The 20,691-nt window shown below is 47.7% G+C and overlaps 1 long non-coding RNA gene across 1 annotated transcript in view; it reads left to right on the forward strand.

Moving 5' to 3' along the window:
- The first annotated feature begins 2,918 nt into the window (after nt 1–2,918).
- The window catches only part of LOC135021137 (uncharacterized), a 90,310-nt gene continuing 72,537 nt past the window's right edge, over nt 2,919–20,691 (forward strand). Inside the window, exons 1-2 of the long non-coding RNA XR_010218456.1 lie at nt 2,919–3,024; nt 14,858–14,993. This is a non-coding gene — a long non-coding RNA (uncharacterized LOC135021137). The remainder of the gene's footprint in view (nt 3,025–14,857; nt 14,994–20,691) is intronic.

Below are 20,691 nucleotides of genomic sequence, written 5' to 3' on the forward strand. Positions count from 1 at the left end.
TTTAGTGCCCAGGCACTTATCATCCACATTGCCAGCCTTAATAAGGATTTTTATGCTGCCCAGGGCGCCCCCCCTGCGCCCTGCACCCTGTAGTGCCGCTGTGTGTAGGAGCATGGCGCGCAGCGCGATCGCTGTGCGGTACCTCAGAAGCCGTCACTGAAGTCTTCTTTTCTTCTTCTACTCACCTGTCTTCTGACTTCTGGCTCTGCAAGGGGGGTGACGGCAGGCTCTGGGAGTGAACCCCTAGGCGTACCTAGTGTTCCAAACACTCAGGAGCTAATGGTGTCCTGTAGCCAAGAAGCAGAGCCTTTAAACTCATTAGAAGTAGGTCTGACTTCTCTCCCCTAAGTCCAACGATGCAGGGAGACCGTTGCCAGCAGCCTCCCTGAAAATAAAAAACCTAACATAAAGGCTTTTCTGAGAAACTCAGTAGAGCTCCTCAGTGTGCATCCAGTCTGCCTGGGCACAGATCTAAACTGGAGTCTGGAGGAGGGGCATAGAGGGAGGAGCCAGGTCACACCATTTGAAAGTCTTAAAGTGCCCATGTCTCCTGCGGATCCCGTCTATACCCATGGTTCTTGAAGTGACCCCAGCATCCTCTAGGATGTATGAGAAAAAGGGATATGATCTTGTGGGAAAGGGGCATGACCATGTAATAGTTCCCTCAATTCAAATTACGCTACACAGTAGTAACCTTTATACACATTATGCCCACACAGTAGCAGTTCCCTTTACACATTATGCCCACACAGTAATTCTTATAACACTGAGGAGACATCAGCAGTGCCTGGCCTGGCTGAAGAGGCAATGCCACCTAAGGCCAGGTAGTATAATCAAATAGTAGTGCAAAGAAGTGCAGTGCAGCGCTCTACCCAGTGGTGCAAGTAGAAAAAAAATCTTAGTAGTACGGTGTGCGAGCGCTGGAGGCGCACGCACACCAAAAAAATGGGTGTAGCAAATGAAAATGGGAGCGTGATACACATATGACCCCAATAGTGCAGTGCCAGATACACATTTGCCCCCAATAGTGCCAGATACACACATATGCCCCCAATAGTGCCAGATACACATATGCCCCCACAGTTCCAGATACACACATGCCCCCACAGTGCCAGATATGCCCCCACTGTGTTAGGTATGCCCCCACAGTGCCAGATACACATATGCCCCCCACAGTGCCAGATATGCCCCCATAGTGCTAGATATGCCCCCACAGTGCCAGATATGCCCCTAAATTGCCAGACACACATGCCCCCATGGTGCCAGATATGCCCTCATAGTGCCAGATATGTCCTCATGGTGCCAGATACACATATGCCCCCACAGTGCCAGATAAGCCCCCACAGTCATATAGTCATAATCCCTATCTCCTTCCCAGCACATAGCCACAGTCCCCTCCCAGTGAATAGCCATAGTCCCCACCTCCCCAAGCAATAGCCGTAGTCCCCCCCCCCCCCCCCCCACACACACACATAGCCGGAGTTTCCACCTCTCCCAACACAGTCATACAGTAGTCCCCACCCCCCTCCCATCACATAACAATAGTTCCCTGCCAGCATAGATAGCCATAGTCCCCCTTCTTGCACATAGTCCGTCTCCTCCCCAAGCACATAGCCATAGTTCCCATCCTCCTCCCAGCACATAGCTGTAGTCTGCCCTTAGCACAAAGTAGTAGTCTCCCCCATTCCCAACACATACATTGCCTCCCCACACAGCACATAGCCCTAGTCCCCACCCCACAACATCCTAGCAGATATCCAAGGTTATAATACTTAAAATATCAATGTGGTTAATCCGGGGGTAACATGAGTTATAGTAGCTAACTAGTCATAAAACATTATTTAGCAAGTATGTAGAATCATCACAACTTAAAACAGGTTGAACACGATGGGCAATTTGCCTCTATTCAACCTCAAATACTATGTTACTATGTTAGATAGCCGTAGTGTCTGGCAATACCTGCTGTGCCGAGTTGCCTTGGATGGAGGGCGGAGGATCGCTCAGCAGACAGGAGCTGACTCCGGTGTCCGGCACCGCACCAAACTACGTGAAGAAAATGAAAATAAACTACAGCTCCCAGCAGCTCGACACAGCAGGTATTGCCAGACACTACGGCTTAAGGGATTTCACCCATTGGCCGAGGGTGGCACCATCAGGCGGCGGCCCCTGCTCGGCTGGCGCACCTGGTGAGTGCCACTCTGGCCAATGGGTGGGCCCACTCCTCTTCCGTAGCCAGCAGAGCTGTTAGCGGTCTGAAAACTACAGACTCGCTTGCGCAGGTCTCTGGAAAAATGGCCGCGGCGCCATTTTTCCTGTATGCCTGCGCAAGCGCTGTTGTCTCTAGCACTGTGCCTGAGTCTATAGTGCTCAGAACACTAACAGCACTGGCGGCTACAGAAGAGAAGGGGCCCACACAAGGAGGCTGCACACGGGTCCCCTCCTCCGTAGATACACCCCTGGGCGCCGTGATTCAAAAAAGTTTGGGAACCACTGGGCTATGAGGTGAGTTAGGGTTAGTTTGTGTACTCACCGGAATGCTGATCTGTCTGATGTCTCTGCCGAAACTAACAGTACTCTGGGACCTGGAAGACGTTGCTGGAGCCACTGCAGCCACTGCAGCCATTAGTAACAGCTAAATCACCACTTTTCCAGCGGGGATCATATGTCAAGATTCTATAATGTGTACATTTCATCATTGCACGGCCATAACTAGGTGGGGCTAGGGGGGCAGGCGACCTGGGCGCCGGATTGGAGGAGGCGCCGAGACCCCCTAACACCCTCTCCCTATGCGCCAACGGTAGCAGCTTAGAGCCGTCGGAGCTGCCGTAGTTCTGTGATTAAACTGAAAATAAACTACAGCTCCCAGCAGCCCTCGGGAGCTGTAGTTTACTTTCAATTTCCTGTGTGCAGTGTCCTGTGCGCGGGGAAGCAGGAAGTCTCTCTCTCTCTCCTCTGAATCAGAGGCGGCTGGCTGCTGATGTCCCCTCTATTGTGACCTCCCCGTGCTTGCCCTGCGCTACTGGGGTAAGCAGAACGCACGGAGGACTGTAGACTGAGGCCGGGTCCCGAAATCACCCGGCACAATATAGTTATTTTTTTTGCCGTGCGCTTGACGTCATGACGTTAGCGCACTGGAGAATAGTGTACACTGCGGAGCCAGCTGCTGCCTGCCGCCGGTACATGAGAGGGATCGGCTGCTTCAGAGGTACAGGACATTGGGAAGGGAAAGTAGGGCTGCTGCAGAGACGAGGATGGGTGTGTGTGGAGCGCTGCTGCAGAGGCACGGGGTGGAGGGGATTGGAGGGCTGCTGCAGAGGCACAATTGGGTAAAGAGAGGGGTGAGGCTGCTGCATAAGCACATGGGGAAGGGGGGTAGAGGCTGCTGCAGGGGTACAATTTGAATTGGGGTACTATGGTGTGGCCTTCGGAGCATGCTGCCCCTTGATTAAGTATGGGAGGCTAGGGGGATGGATATGAAATTTATGTTAGAAAAGGCAATTTTTCAGGTAAAAAAGTTCTGAAAGAGATATATATATATATATATATATATATATATATAATATTTTTATTAATTTATTTATTTTATTTATTTAAATTTGTTTTTGTTTTGTTTTTGCTTTTTTGGGGGGAGAAGGGGGCGCGCCAAATGACTACCATGTCCCGGGTGTCAAAAATCCTAGTTTCGGCCCTGATCATTGTCTACATGATGAATGTCGACAAGGTCAGTGACGACATATTGTAAACTTACTGGTAAATATTTACATTTTGCTTGCACATTCTCTCTTAGAGATGCACTTCCTGTAAATTATTGGCCTAATTCAGAGATGGAAACCTCAGATTACATCGCTACTGTCATTCCCATTTTTCGGAATGGTGGCCAGCAGTGTCCCCACCTTGCCCACAAATGGGCGCAACCTGCTAGTCATGTTGCTGCTCAGGGGGCACTGTGTGCAATGATGCAGGAATCATTTTGCTCAAACACAAAACAGGTTTTGTGCAGACACCCCACCATCAGAAATGTGCACAAACCATCAGGTCTGAGTACGGTATGCGGTTAACATACCGCCCAATGGAATCATGGCAACAGCCTAACACATCCACAGGCAGCAGCTGAGGGATTGAAATCAAAAGGCAAGAGCAGACAGTGACATGCAGCCTGCTCCTGCCGTAGCTCTGACCCTGACAGCAGCAGCCTGACCCTACTGTTCGTGGCTATAGCAGCCATGTGCAGGGAACCAGAGCCCCCTCCCCGCGCCCACCCCCTATAACAGTGCTACACCAGCTATAGATATGTGGAATTGTAAACCATGATGGCCTTACCTCACCATCTGTACCGCCGCGACCAGCACCTGGAGAGGGAGAGAGAGATCCACACTCAGCACTAGCAGTGACAGCAGGAAACAGTCACCGCTCAGTGCTGGAGCCGCAGACCAATCAAATCTGCCTCACTGACAGGGGCAGGCTCTGAAGTGGGATGCAGGCACGCCCCTGTCACTGAGGCAGATCTGCTGGTGCTTCTACTATGTTTTTTTCAATGGACTTTTACTACCATTCGTTTGGCACCACCCCCTGCCCACCCCCAGCCTCTGGCACTTTACTATTGTTGGAGTGAGGCAGTGCTCTCAGCTGCTTCCAACCCGCATTTGGCTGTGTTTCCACAGCAAATATGATTAGAAGAATGCAAAGAGGATAATTATGACACAGAACGTGTTATAAATATCTTCTTTGTATTACTTCAATCATTATGACAGGGGAGGCGCTGCCTCCCCTGACTGCATGTCCCTGCCCCTGTGGGCACTACGCCTTGTAGGAGCGACTGGTGAGCTACTCTGTGTGCCGAAGCGGAGGGAGATAGCTGTTATTGAAGTGGGCCCTTCACTGCCTGCTTTCTGAGCCACCAGCTCCCCCTACAGGGCTGCAAACATCAGGGTCTGCTCTCAGATGGCCTGCGTGTACTCCCAGGTTGCTTGCAGTTGATCCCGTGCCACCTCCATCCGCTCCTGTGTGGCCTGGGTCAATTCTTGTAGGTGATTATAGATCTGCAAGGCCATCCGGGGTCAGGTGCCCTGTGCCATTGCCACAGTTCTATTTATCTGCTGCATTTGCCACCCAGTGTAGTCCATCTGACTGGTCTAGTGCTCCATAAATGCCATTTGGTGTTCACACAATTGGTGGAGGGAGATGACGATCTCCTCCACATTTGGAATGTTGGACTGAGGCCTGGCTGATGGTGGTTGCAGCTGCTGTGGCGGTGGCACATGGGGCACATGCTCCATGGGAGTGAAGATGATGGTGGTGTTGTCATCCTCCCCCATTAAATAAGCCACCAGCCCTGGAAGTGGCAGGCCCTGAGCAGCTGGTGATGGGGGGAGCAGTGGTGCTGGGAGCACATGAAAAGGTCCTGTAAAGGAGTCAAAAAGATTAAATAAATACACTTGTAATGGGTACTAAAAACAACCTACACTAATCTGAAACACCTACCAATGTACGTGCTTAAAAAACATGCTAGCTGACTGAATTACATTACGTTTACAATGTATACATGGCTTATGAAATCTCTTTTCAGGGGGCTTTTTTTTTTTAACAAAAACACTACTTCACATATCAGTTTAAGGTCTCTTAAACCCTGATGTGGTTGTGACCACCTTGATTAATGTTAAGGTTACAGGCCTTAATATGCCTCAATTGTATTTTAAATAAAGTTATGTAGGTATCCACTTTCCTTACATATGGCCGCAGAACCATGCAATGAGTGTAATGTGTGTAAGGTATGTATTTATTTATTTATTATTTATTTATTAACAGTTTTTTATATAGCGCAGCATATTCCGTTGCGCTTTACAATTAGAACAACAGTAATAGAACAAAACTGGGTAAAAACAGACAGACATAGAGGTAGGAAGGCCCTGCTCGCAAGCTTACAATCTATAGGGATGTAGTTATGTGACAGCACCTCCTCCTACATCCTGCCACCTGAGAATCCTGACAGTTGGCATGCTGACTAGCAGGGACTATTCCCACTCGTGGGTGTCCACGACACCCATATAGTGGGAATAAAACCTGTGGCAACTGCAGGTCACCTCCAAGCCTGCAAGGGGCTTGTTACGCTCGCCCCACCCTCCCCACCTCTTGACCGCTGGTCACGCATAACCAACCCATGTGTAATGTGTGTATGTTTTTTTTTTATAACACACTCCTCTGTGATCATCTCTTGCTGTTGCCTTTTTGTGGAGCTATACGCTGGTGCACAGCAGCTATGGAGGGAAAAAATTCTTTAATCAAGCGTGAAAGGTATTCCTATGATAAACATTCTGTTATCTTTCCAGGATGAGGTGGGGACGCTGGGTGGTCCGTGTTCACTATGCGCACTTCTGGGAGGACCTCTAGAGGGATGATTTGTTTGAACTCCTCCTCGAAGGTCGTGTAGTTGACCGGTGGAGCTCGTCCTCCTCCTGTCCTGAGACTCTGGTGGCGGTCCTCAGCCATCTTGGCCTTCAGGCCCTCTTGATGTCTCTCTTCTTAACATTTTTCAGGTCCAGAGGGCAGGAGCTGACTGCATTGACTGTGTCCTGGATCAGCCTCCACATGGCCATCTTCTGGGACGCATGAGTCCTGTACGCCTGGGAACCCAGCAGGCGTTGGTATACCTGCACCATGGCATGGACTAGAGCACAGTTCTCCTCAAATGAATACCTCACACTGCATACAGCCCTGGTCCTGCAATGTGCTGATGTCCCAGCCTCTTCATTCTCCTCCTCGGTGTCAGGAATCGGCGTTCAGTGGCATCTCACTTACCAGCGCGCTGGTGTGCAGGCCTCCGTCTGCAGCTACATGAATTCTCTGTCCAGGGGCACTGTGCCCATTGTCATTGTGTACCCCTGAAGTCCATCTAGTGTGTACCCACCATCTGTGCAGCATGGGCGCCGCCATGACACTTGCGGTCAACTGACCTGCAAACACTCAATCCTGCACTGTGTCTACACACATGATTCAAGCATCCAATGCCTGCTGACCAGGGGGTATAAATCCAGAACATCGGCTTAGTCTCATCGCCTTGAACAACGAGTTACATCCAGTGTACAGCGTCTCCTGGCTCCAGTCTCCTGTCTCCAGTGATTTCCTTGCTCCAGTTTCTCCGTGGAACTACAGGCTCCAGCCATCCTGCTCTGCTTCAACTCCTTCCACAGCCAGCTTCCACCTCTGCATGCAGTAAGAGACTCTCTCCAGGTACTACTTACCATTCTCACTTGTGTGTTGTTTATCTGCGTTCAGCACTGTGCTATTCCATCTGGCACTTAAAACAACCAGCTTGCAATTTACAAACTGTCTCCTGCTTTGGCCTTGCTTGGCTTTGTGGACTTGTGCATACAGTATATACAGACTGTGTGAATCTACTGCTGTTGGTTTCCAGACCAATCTCCAGAGTTACTATTGCCTGTGTTCACTGTTATCAGCTGCATTACTATCGTTTGCATATTGGATCTTGTTACCATTGACTTCCAAGTTGACCATCGATGTTTGCCATCGGCTTCCAGGCTGGTCATCACTGTTATTAATTTCACTGGTTTACAGATCATCACCTGTGACTGTTGTTATACCTCTGTCAGCTTCTCTGCTCAAACCCTCTGTATTATTATTTTGCTTCAGTGACTGTTCATACCTCTGTGTGCTAATAAATATAATTGCACAAATACGCAGGAATCTTCTACAGCCTCCTCGTTTCCTCCACCACACCACCACTGACCCACTAGTGCCCCCTACGGGAACAGACACAGTTACAGACCTGACACTCAGGGTGGGATGTACTAAAGAAAAAGTGATAAAACCCCTTTTTTCGTGGGTTTTACCGCTTTTCGAATGTACTATTACCCGACTGCAGTGTTTTCGCCGATGAGGGTATCACCATCTCTGGATGGCGATACCCTATAGAATCCTATGGGCTTCTTTTTGCCGGCTGCCGCAATCCGCTGCAGATGCCGACCCCCGCCGCAGATGCCTCCCCCCCTCCCCCTCGGCATACCTTCCTCCAGGAAGCCTAGAGCCGGGAGGTAATCTCTTCCTCCCCCTAGCAATGCAGCCGGAGGTCCTTCCGACTGCAGGGGGGAGGAGGAGGCGCTGGGGACAGCCTGCTGCCTGCTTCCCGGCAGGGGAGCAGGTGAAGATCCCGGGGAGTTGACAGAGACACCACCTCACAGGTATCGCGGGGGGCCTCCGTCACCACATTGCGATATTGATTGCATATGTTAGTACATATTCGATCAACATCGCTGCGATGCGCAGCGAGGGGCGGCGATGTATCTTAATACATCCGGCACTCAGTGTCCTCCACAGCAGTCTCCTGCATCTCCTCCTCTCCTGCATCTATGTCAGACACAGGCTACTGCTGGGACATGGCCTCCTCCTACTCTCTCTACCCATGTGCCTGGATGCCACTCAGAAAATGCTTACCACTGCTACTTCCTCACTCTTAATCTACCTGCTCTTCTCAAAAATGCCTACAACCTTTTAAAGGACAAAATGGAGTGGGTTTAATATAGGGTGTGTGATGCTTCAATCATGTGACCTTTGGGGGCCAACAGGTGACTTTCTTTCACACCGCAGATCTCCTACATTCTGATAGGTCAGAAAATTATGCACATACATCTAAGACAAATTATGGTTGGTCCGTAAAAATCAGACGTTTTCTAGTCTAAATACTCTGACACCTCGGATCTGAAACGCCAAAGACGGGAAATAGATGCACACCATTACTCTACCCGAGTTTTAGGAAATATACGCACATCTGTAATGTGTGATATGGTGCATTATTTACCCCGGCAGCATTATCGGCTCCCATTACATCCCGGCCAATGTCTCTTATCACTGCTATGGTCCCCCATAATTTAATTCAGGGGATACTTGTTATTTGCAGGTACCCATTTTCGGAGTATGTTCCGCAAATAATAATTGAAATATAGTCCCTTAACGTGTTATCAAACTGGGGTATGGTGTTGTTTTGTTCTTCCTTTTTTCTTATACACTGAAAGTATATAGAAATAGAAAAAGTACTTTCTATAATGAAAAAAACAGCCCAGAAGTACATTCTTTAATAGCTTTTTGTACAAAACACTCTCCATACTGATGTTGATAATATATAATTTCTGAAATTATCACTAGTTTAAATTAGAGTTGAGTGGACCGCCTATGGGTTTCCCACCTGACTTAGATCCCAAAACAAGGCAAAACGTCATCATCCTGCTGTCGGATTCTCGCAGGTTTTGGGCTACATAAAGATCCTGGTGACCAGAGCGAAACTTCACTCTGGTGGTGGAGTGTCTACAGTGCACTTTGTCCAAGGGTGCTGTGTCCATCCAGGGACTGCTGTGTTCATCCAGGGGCTGCTGTGTCCATCCAGGGGTGTTGTGTCTGTCCAGGGGTGCTGTGTTACCCGTCCAGGGGCTGCTGTGTCTGTCCAGGGGTGCTGTATCCGTCCAGGGGCTGCTGTGTCCTCCAGGGCTTCTGTGTCCTCCAGGGCTGCTGTGTCCATCCAGGGGTTCTGTTCCAGTGTAAAAAAAGTTAAACATATAAGTAAAAAAAAAACCATAATAATAATTTTTTGTCCTGTACCCCAGTGCAGGGGCGGATTGACATGCCGGGATGCCAGACCATATTTCGTTTGGCCGGTCATCCCCTCATTGGCTGCCCGTCACCCCACATGCAGGCCACCAGCCATGATCAGAGCTGATCGCAGCAGCCCCTTCTCCCCATCAGTCACTACTGACTGCTCCGCCTCCCCACCGGCCCTGTCACGTGTTCCTCCTCCCCTCCAACCCGTCACACACTGCTCAGGGCCGTCTCTAGATTGGAGGGGACCCGTGTGTGGGCCCCCTCCTCTCCTGTAGCCGTTGCGCCGCTCTATAGCGCTCTGAGCGCTGTAGACTCTGGCACAGTGGCAGAGTCTGCAGCGCATGCGCAGGACTCTGGAAAATGACCGCCGCGACATTTTTTCGGAGTCCTGCGCATGCGCTGTAGACTCTGGCACTGTGCCAGTGTCTCTAGTGGTCAGTGCGCTAGCAGCAGCGCAACGGCTACGGGAGAGGAGGAGGCCCACACACGGTCAGCGATTGACTCCGGAAAGGTAAATATAGGAGAAATGGGTACCGTGTGTGCGGTGTGGGCCCCCCTGGACTCAGGGGCCCGTGTGCATCGCACACACTCCACCCATTATAGAAACGCCAATGACACTGCTGCACAAAGGAGAGACTGCTGCAGCTAGCAGCCAAATCTGGAGCCGGCAACCAGCCAATTCTGACTGTGACAGTCAGTAAGTAGTACACCTTTTAATAATTATATAGTTTGCCTGCAATATTTACAATAACTGCCTACTCTCTATATATTTATATATTTATATTTTTATAGATTGTAAGCTTGCGAGCAGAGCCTTCCTACAACTATGTCTGTCTGTTTTTGCCCAGTTTTGTTCTAAACTGTTAATAAATAACAGGTACAAAGCGAATCGTTGCTGAGCGATGGATTTAACGAAGAATCCATTCACACAACCGATCGCAAGGAGATTGACAGGAAGAAGGCGTTTATGGGTGTCAACTGACCGTTTTCTTTGGAGTGTTTAGAAAAACGCAGGCGTGTCCATGCGTTTGCAGGGCGGGTGTCTGACGTCAATTCCGGGACCAGACAGGCTGAAGTGATCACAAGGGCTGAGTAAGTTCAGACCTATTCAGAAACTGCACAAAATGTTTTTGCAGAGCTCGGCTGCACAGGTGTTCGCACACTTGCAAAGCTTAAATACACTCCCCCATAGGCGGCGACTGATCCCTGATCCCAGCGCCGCAAAAAGTAGCTAGCGAGCGATCAACTTGGAATGACCCCCATAGTTACAGTATAGATTCAGACACACACACCAAGTGTATTAGAAATGTGTTGGGCTTCCCTAGGTGCAGGGGCGTAAGTTCAAACCAGATGCCCAGAGGCGAATTAGACAATGGTGTGCCCACCAATATGCAGCCACATATGCGCGCACACACAGCCACATATACACACAAACAGCCCTATATGCGTGCACACACACACAACCCCATATACACACACACAGCCCCATACACATACACATGTACACACACAGCCCCATATACACACTGTACACACACAGCCCCATATACATACTGTACACATACACAGCCCTATATATATATATATATATATATATATATATATATATAGCCCTGGACTCATATATACTGTGTATATATATATATATATATATATATATATTTTATACATAAGTTTTAGAAAAAAATTATATATATATATATATATATATATATATATATATATATAGCAGCAACACAATTACCGGCACTCAATATCTCACATGTGGGATGCCCAGGTGCCCTCCGTCACTTTCGTGTATATAAATCCAAATGTACAATGGCGGCACTCAGACGGGACTTGTACAGCAAATGAAAAAGGAAGAGACAAAGCTCTTATCCGTAGTTAACGTTTCAGTTTTTATAACTTTCGTCAGAACAGCATATACATGACAATACACATACCTTTATACCCTACACCAACACCCGTGCACTGCTTCCGTGGCTCGGCCGTGCCGGCGGGGGACGGATGACGTCATCACACTGCACCGCTTGTTCGAGCGCTCCTCCCCGTCGTCGCCACGGTCACCATGGAAACCAATAATTTCAGCTCGCAATTCAGTGTTGTATAAGGTGTATAAAGAGATTTAACAGCGTGCACGTTGCTAAGGTGTTTCAATTCTCCCTCAGCGTAGAATACTAACTGATGAAGCCGCCGATGGTGATGTGAGGCGGAGAAACGCGTTTTAGCAGTATCAGCAGACACACAGAACCGTTTTCCTTGTAAGCCCTGCAACCAACGTGGAACTGGATCTAGACCTCCTGATTTGGCTCAACTAAACGGAATTTTGCTACCAGAGCTGGGAGATCTATTGACCAGCGCAAATTCTCCACGGACATTAAGAAGGGTAAAGTTGATGCATAAAAACTGCATACATGGCCATGTGTTAACACTATATGTGCAACTGACTTTTTCTACGCTGAGGGAGAATTGAAACACCTTAGCAACGTGCACGCTGTTAAATCTCTTTGAGTCAAAGACTCCAACATATTTCAGCTGATTCTACTGATTCAAATCTGGTGCCAGAACGGTAAAACAAAATCCATATATCACGTTAAAAAAAAACCTCAGATTGTGGACATTATAATGTTATTTTAAAAGCATATAAGAAGGAGTGATATGGTGTTATAATTGGAAACCTTGTATGTATTTTCGTTTATTATAATTAGCTACATAGTTAGCAGAGTTATTGTGTTGCAGGGAGTTAGGAGCTTTTCTGTTCCAGAGACTGAATTGATACAATTGTGTTTTGAATAAAGGTAACAAATAATTGCCAACAGTCTCTAGGGACCAGAAAAGAGGGTCATGAACATGTTTTAATATATGGAGAAAAGAATGTGTTTTTAGTTGCATTGCTGATTTTATATCTTTTAAATATTATTTTATTCTTTGGTATTAAATAACTTTGAAGTTTAAATAATAAAAATATATTTCATATATATATATACAGAGTGTCAGCGCTTTCAAATTTTCTTCCTTCTTGTTTGTTTTTTAAGGGTTGAGTATCCCTTAACTATATGAAGGCAGCGGCAATTCTGTTATATAAAAACTGAGTATTTTGTTAGCGCCGGGAAAATTTCTTGTTTGTCTTTTGTATAAGGTGTCACAGTATCTAGATTATTATTTCCAGCCTGTGATTCAGGCACAGCCTACATACCTTAAAGACACCACTTCACTAATTACCAAATTACAGTCATTGCTAGACCTCCCCGCCGACAGTATATTGTGCACACTAGATGTGGTTAGCCTCTACACCAACATCCCACACGATAGAGGTGTAGAGGCAGCCAGACGTCTGTTATCTAGTAGTCCGTTGTATCAGGGCCCGGATTTACAATTTTTCGTAGAGCTGTTGAATCTCACCCTGATACGCAATTATTTCTTGTTTGACAATAGGTGGTTCGAACAACTGCAGGGGTGCGCAATGGGTAGCTGCGTATCCCCGGCGTTTGCGAACTGCTTTATGTTTGAGATAGAAAAAGAATTGTTTTTCTCTAACCCTAATAGCATCTAAAAGGATAATATTCTTTGTGCGCTATATAGATGACCTGCTGCTGATTTGGTCTGGGACCAGGGATTCCCTTAATCAGCTGATCTCTGAAATCAATCTAAGAGATGTAAACATCAAGTTTACTGCCACGATTAGTGAGGAACGAGTGAATTATTTGGACGTCCAAATAACTCTGATAGAAGGACGGTTACATACTAGTCTCTATAAAAAACCGACTGACAAAAACACTTTATTGCAGGCCTCTAGCTTTCAGCCCGCTACAACTAAATATAGTTTACCATACTCCCAGTTCTTAAGGGCACACAGAATCTTGGATAATATTGCCAACACAGAGTTGGAGATTGATGCTATGGCCCGTAATTTCCAATTGAGGGGATACAATTGGAATGAACTGATGAAAACTAAAGCAAAGGTCTTAAAGCTAGATAGAAAGGATTTGCTCCAAAAGTCACACACTAAAGGTGGGTACACACTATTAGATATATCTGCAGATCAATTGATCTGCAGATATATCTATGTACGGATCGGGCAGTGTGCTGTGCATACACACAGCCCGATCCGTCGGGGGACTGACGTCATGAACTGGGCGGGCGGGCACTTGCGCCCGCCCAGTTCACCTGTCAATCACCGCCGGCCGCCGCAGCATGTGTACGGGCGGTCGGACGACCGCCCCGTACACACACAGCGACGGGCCAATATATCGTTAGATATATTGGCTGTCGGCTGTGCTGCGCGGCCGACGCGATACGTCTGTGAACGACGGAGTTCACAGACGTATCGCCCGTACACACTGGCCGACGGTCCCGCGATGTATCGGCCGTTCAAGAGAACGGCCGATACATCGACCAGTGTGTACGGGCCTTAAGGCAGACAGGATGCACAACCAAATTCCCTTTGTTCAGAGATTCTCGACTATTAGTGGGGAGATCTCTAAGCATACGAGGGAGGCATGGTCAATTATTGCATCAGACAGAGAAACAAGTACCTTTAGGGATATGTCCCTATTGCCTAGTTATACTAGGAATAGGAACCTGAAAAATTACTTAGTACATAATGATATATCTTCATTCAAACCTATCCCGAAATCTACTTTTCTGACCGGGGTGCTACAAATGTGTAGGCTGCACAACTTGCAGCTACATGGAGGTGGGCCCCGGTTTTTCACATCCCCATACTGGGAAGTTTATAAAAATAGATAAAATTCTAACTTGTACCTGCACCCATGTGATTTACTTCATAAGATGCCCTTGTGGGCTTTTTTATGTGGGTAAAACCACACGTCAATTTCGTGAAAGAATGGCTATGCATAGGTCTGCTATCCGTGCAGCTATTGAGGGGCAGAGCCAGGCGCAACCAGTGGCCAGGCATTTTGCCAAGTTTAGACATGGGTTGGCAACCCTGAAATACAAAATTATAGACCAACAACCCAAAAATATCCGTGGGGGTGATAGGAATAAGTTGTTATTGCAACGGGAAGCCAGGTGGATACACCGTTTAAATACTGTAGCCCCAGGTGGGCTCAATGAGCAGTTTAGTTTGAACTGTTTTATTTATTAAAGCATGATAATATATAGTTGCAGGAGATGTGGTCTATATGAGTAATATAACTTATTCTATTGCTAACTACATGCAGTTTGGTATCCGGTAACTCAGGGTTTACACGGGATGTAGCAGAGTGAATATCACGTTTTGTTGTTACAGTTGGTTTCCATGGTGACCGGGGCGACGACGGGGAGGAGCGCTCGAACAAGCAGTGCAGTGTGATGACGTCATCCGTCCCCCGCCGGCGCGGCCGAGCCACGGAAGCAGTGCTCGGGTGTTGGTGAAGGGTATAAAGGTATGTGTATTGTCATGTATATGCTGTTCTGACGAAAGTTATAAAAACTGAAACGTTAACTACTGATAAGAGCTTTGTCTCTTCCTTTTTCATTTGCTGTACAAGTCCCGTCTGAGTGCCGCCATTGTACATTTGGATTTATATATATATATATATATATATACTTAGATACACTTAGATACCCAAACATTGCAATCCCTGCTGCCACTCCTCACCTGAAAGCTGAAACAGACTCCAGGACAGCAGGGAGCAGACAGAGTGCAGACTGCAGGGTACTTCTCACCCTGCATGAGTCACTAGTCTGGGGAGGAGAGCAGAGCTACATGGAGACGGGCTGCAGGACTATCAGGAGGCGGGGGCATTGTCTGACACTGATGGGCGACAAACTCCGCCTCCTGCTCGCTGAGATTCTGGGGTGACGCTGCTGCTGCACGGGATCACCACTTGCGCATGGAGGCTGTACTTGGAGGTAACTGGAGGCAATGAAGACGGTCAGGCTGCGTGCCCCCTTCAGCGCTGGAGCCCGGCGGCGACCGACTCCATTGACTCCGGAACTTCCGCCACTGCCTAGGTGGTTACAGGGGGTTGGGAAACCAGAAGCAGTGGTAACATAGTATGGGCATGTTGCTGATAGTGGTTGTGTACAGAAACGCTGAATCACTCACACTGGAAGCCATACTCGGATGATCTGCACCTAGCATAGGGCTGGTGAAAGTTTTAATGGTGCAACCGATGGTAGCGTCTAAAGACGCACAAAGCATTTATTGCAGTCTCTGTACACACTGACAGCGGGCATCTCAGACCTTGCATATTCAGATGCATTGATGTACACAGTGGTGCAAGTAGAAAAAATGTCTTACGGGTACTGTGTGCGCGCGAGCACAAAAAAATGGGTGTGGCCAAATGCCACATGGGGCGTGGCCAATGAAAATGGGGGCGTGATACACATATGGGGGAGGGGCAGATACACGTATGACCCCAATAGTGCCAGATACACATTGCCCCACAGTGCCAGAAATACATTGCCCCACAGTGCCAGATACACATTGCCTCACAGTGCCAGATACACAAATGCCCCCAGAGTGCCAGATATACATTGCCTCAGTGTCAGATACACATTGCCCCACAGTGCCAGATACACAAATGCCCCCACTGTGTCAAATATACATTGCCCCCCAGTGCCAGATACAGAAATGCCCCCACAGTGCCAGATACACAAGTATGCCCCCAGTGCCAGATACAGAAATGCCCCCAGTGCCAGATACATAAGTATGCCCCCATTGCCAGATATGCCCTCAGTGTCAGATTTGCCCCAGTGCCAGATACACATGTCTCCGCAGTGCCAGATATGGCCACAGTGCCAGATACACATGTCCCCCCAGTGCCAGATATGCCCCCCAGTGCCAGATATGCCCCCAGTGCCAGATACACATGTCCTTCCAGTGCCAGATATGCCCCCAGTGCCAGATATCCCCCAGTGCCAGGTACACAAGTCCCCCCCAGTGCCAGATATGCTCCCAGTGCCAGGTATACATGCCCCCCCCCCAGTGCCAGATATCCCCCAGTGCCAGGTACACAAGTCCCCCAGTGCCAGATATCCCCCAGTGCCAGATATGCTCCCAGTGCCAGGTATACATGCCCCCCAAGTGCCAGATATGCTCCCAGTGCCAGGTATACATGCCCCCCCCAGTGCCAGATATCCCCCAGTGCCAGGTATAACATGCCCCCCCCCAGTGCCAGATATGCCCCCAGTGCCAGATATCCCCCAGTGCCAGGTATAACATGCCCCCCCAGTGCCAGATATCCCCCAGTGCCAGGTATAACATGCCCCCCCCCCAGTGCCAGATATGCCCCCAGTGCCAGATATCCCCAGTGCCAGGTATAACATGCCCCCCCAGTGCCAGGTATACATGCCCTCCCTCCCCTGCTCACCGCTGCCGTCGCCGTCCTGTCTGTGTGAGGGAAGGAGAGCGCAGCCTGCACCCTCTCCTTCCCCTCAGTCTCCGGCGGGTGTCTCAGTTTAAATCAGCGCCGATCCGTGAGCCAATCAGAGCTCGCACCCGCGAGCTCTGATTGGCTCACGGATCGGCGCTGAATTAAACTGAGACAGCCGCCGGAGACTGAGGGGAAGGAGAGGGTGCAGGCTGCGCTCTCCTTCCCTCACATCAGCGGCGGTGCGGCGGGGACGGCGGGGAGCAGCAGAGGGAGGGAGGGAAGAGGAGCGGCGGCGGCCCGTCGGTGTGGGTACGGCGTACCCACGGCTAAATTCTTACGGGTACGCCGTACCCACCCGTACCCACACACTTGCACCACTGGATGTACACCAGGGAAGGGCATTGTAGCAGCATTAGTATAAAGTCGTAGACACAACCGCAGTAAAAGACGTAAGGAAGGCCGCAACTTCATCCAACTCAGAATAAGGCCCTATAAGGAGGGATACCGCCCTCTTGACAGATCCCACCCCCTTAACAGACCCCACCCCCATTAGGGCTGCTTCCATCCCAATCCGCCCCTGCCCCAGTGTAATATTCATACAAATATTGTGACGCTGTAAGTCATACCACAGTGTAATATTCATATATATGCAAGTATTGTGATGCTGCAGATGGTACCGCAGTGTAATATTCATAGACTTATTGTGATGCTGTAGGTTGTACCCCAATTCATACAAGTATTGTGACACTGTAGGTCGTACTGCAGTGTAATAATTATACACGTACTGTGACACTGCAGGCTGTACCCCAGTGTATACATAACAAGTACTGTGATGCTGCAGGCCATACCACAGTGTAATATTCATACAAGTACTGTGATGCTGCAGGCCATACAGCAGTGTAATATTCATACAATAACTGTGACACTGCAGGCTGTACCACAATGTTATATTTTATAAAATTACTATGATGCTGCAGGCCTTACCGCATTGTAATATTCATACAAGTACTGTGCAGACCATACTCCTTGTAATATTCATACAATTACTGTCATGCTGCAGGCCTTACCGCAGTGTGATATTTCATACAATTACTGTGATGCTGCAGGTTGTACTGCAGTGTAAAGGGGCGTACAGATGGGGAGATGTGGAGGGAGATCAGCACACATCCCTCACCCCACTCAGCGCAGCGCGGTGTGCTGAGCGAGAAGGGGGGGGGACACGAGGGGACGCTCATTTCACCCAATCTAGCACCGGTGAAAGCGACGCGTGGGACTGCGCTTCGCTGTCGCCGGCACCTCTACACACGGAGTGATGTGTTCCTAATTTCTAAGCAATGTAGTCAGATTGCTTAGAAATTAATTGAATGTCGCTCCGTGTGTACCCCCCCTTTATATTCGTGGTAGATGATTATTTTAGCAATAGCATCCAAATAGGAATGTCAGACAACTGTTTAAAATAAGGCAATAAAATATACAGATCCAAAACCAAAACACGCAAGGGCAGTTTTTGCAAAACCAAATACAATCCAAAACAGAAAGAAGGACAGATTTAAAACCAAAACACGGGGGTTGGTGCACATCTCTAGTTCAAATAGAATGATGCAGGATAATGTTGGAGTAATGCCAGAAGTTTTGCCTAAACTAGGAGTGTATTTAAAATGCTCACCAGTGGGCAGGTTAATAAGCTGTAGTCCACCTAAAGTGCTTCTGGGAAATGAAACATCCCTTTTTTAAATTTGCATAATTGTCACAAAGTCAAACTACTGTATAGACCTAGATGTCCTGAATACTCAATTAATCAACTGCTTTCTTCCATCTTATTTAGGAATGATCAATATAATTTGTGTTTTTTGGAGGCAGGTAATGTGGTTTATATATACTGTATGTAGCTCTAAGTAGAATCGAGGCAAGGGCTGATTGGCTGAGAACGTACACTGCCATAACAACCGTTCTCATGCTATCGTTCAAACAATGAGTAAGTGTCCTAAGTAAGGAAAAGGAGGAAGGAGAGTGTGTTAAACAGAGGGAGAGATGGGGAAAGAGAGAGTGTTATACAATGGGAGAGAGGAGGAAGCACAGAGGTGTATATTTACTAAGGTGTGAGTTTTTTTTAGAAGTGGAGATGTTTCTCATAGCACAGGTGAATCCAGAGCCAGCCCTAACCAATATGATGCCCTAGGCAAGATTTTGGATGGTGCCCCCTAGCACCACCGCTAGTTCCGCCTCTGACCCTGCACCCCTTTCCCAGCACCATCACCCCCCACCCATAGCAGTCCTTTTTTTTGTTTTCCTACCCCCTGTTATTTAAATAAGAACCGTGTGCACATTTGGCACACAGCCCAAAACGGTATGTGTTTTTGCTGGCAAGGGGCATGGCCACACAATAGTACCCTCAATTCAAATTTTGCCTCACAGTAGTGCAACTTTATTCACAATTTATCATACGATAGTGTCCCTTATTCACATTACATCACACAGTAGTACCAATTTACCTTATATACGTTACTTCTCACAGTAGTGCCCCTCATTCACATAACATCATACTGAATTGCTCCTTATTCACATTACACCACACCATATTGCTCTTTATTCTCATTACACCACACCATATTGCTCCTTATTCACATTACACCACACCATATTGCTCTTTATTCACATTAGGCCAAACAGTTGTGCCCTTTCTATACGTTACGCCACACAGTAGAGCACCTTATACACATAATGCCACACATTAGTAATGCATTTATACACATAATACCACACAGTAATGCCCCTTACACATATGACACACATTATTAATGTCCTTATAAACATAATGCGCTTTACACATTATGCCAACCCTTATTAATGCCCTTATACATATAATTTCCCTTACACATATGCCGCACATTGTTAATGCCCTTATACATATGACACACATAATGTCCCTTACACATATGCCGCACATTATTGTTAATGCCCTTATACATATGACACACATAATGTCCCTTACACATATGCCGCACATTATTAGTGCCCTTAAACACATAATGATACACATAGTGTCCCTTACACATATGTTACACATTATTAATGCCCTTATACAAATAATGACACATTCCATAGTTCCTGGCGTGAGTCAACTGGCAGCTCTGCTAACATCGGGTGCCTATTTTTTATGAAAATGCATCTTATTTGCATTGCTATGTGGCTAGAATGCACAAGCAGCTTCTGCTGATTAAAATGATATGCAGCATGCCTATATACTGTGTACGACTGTGGCTGTATCTGCATACGAAATGCTACACACAAAATATAGGCATGCTGCATATCATTTTAATCAGCAGAAGCTGCTTGTGCCCCTAGGCATACCAGATGCCCTAGGCAATTGCCTAGTTTGCCTATGCCTAAGACCGGCTCTGGGTGAATCTCTCCCCAGGGTAAGAGTGGATTGGTGAGGGAATACAGGGCTTTGGGATGGGATGGGGGAGCTGGGAATGCAGCATGGATTCATTGGGGAGAGACAGAATGTGGGGTGTGTGGGAGAACAGAGAGAGGCAGACACAGACTGTGGTGTGTGTGGGGGGGAGAAAGGAGAGATACACATATTTATATATTTGTATAAATAAATATATAAATATACAGTATACTCTAACAGTTTCTTATATAGCGCAAATTCTGTTGCGCTTTAATAAATATATATATATATATATATATATATATCCAATATGAGGGGCCCCACTGATATCAATGAATGGGGCCCCAAGATTTCTGTTGCCAGCCC

Source organism: Pseudophryne corroboree, chromosome 2 (genome assembly GCF_028390025.1).
Source record: "Pseudophryne corroboree isolate aPseCor3 chromosome 2, aPseCor3.hap2, whole genome shotgun sequence".
Classification (NCBI taxonomy): domain Eukaryota; kingdom Metazoa; phylum Chordata; class Amphibia; order Anura; family Myobatrachidae; genus Pseudophryne; species Pseudophryne corroboree.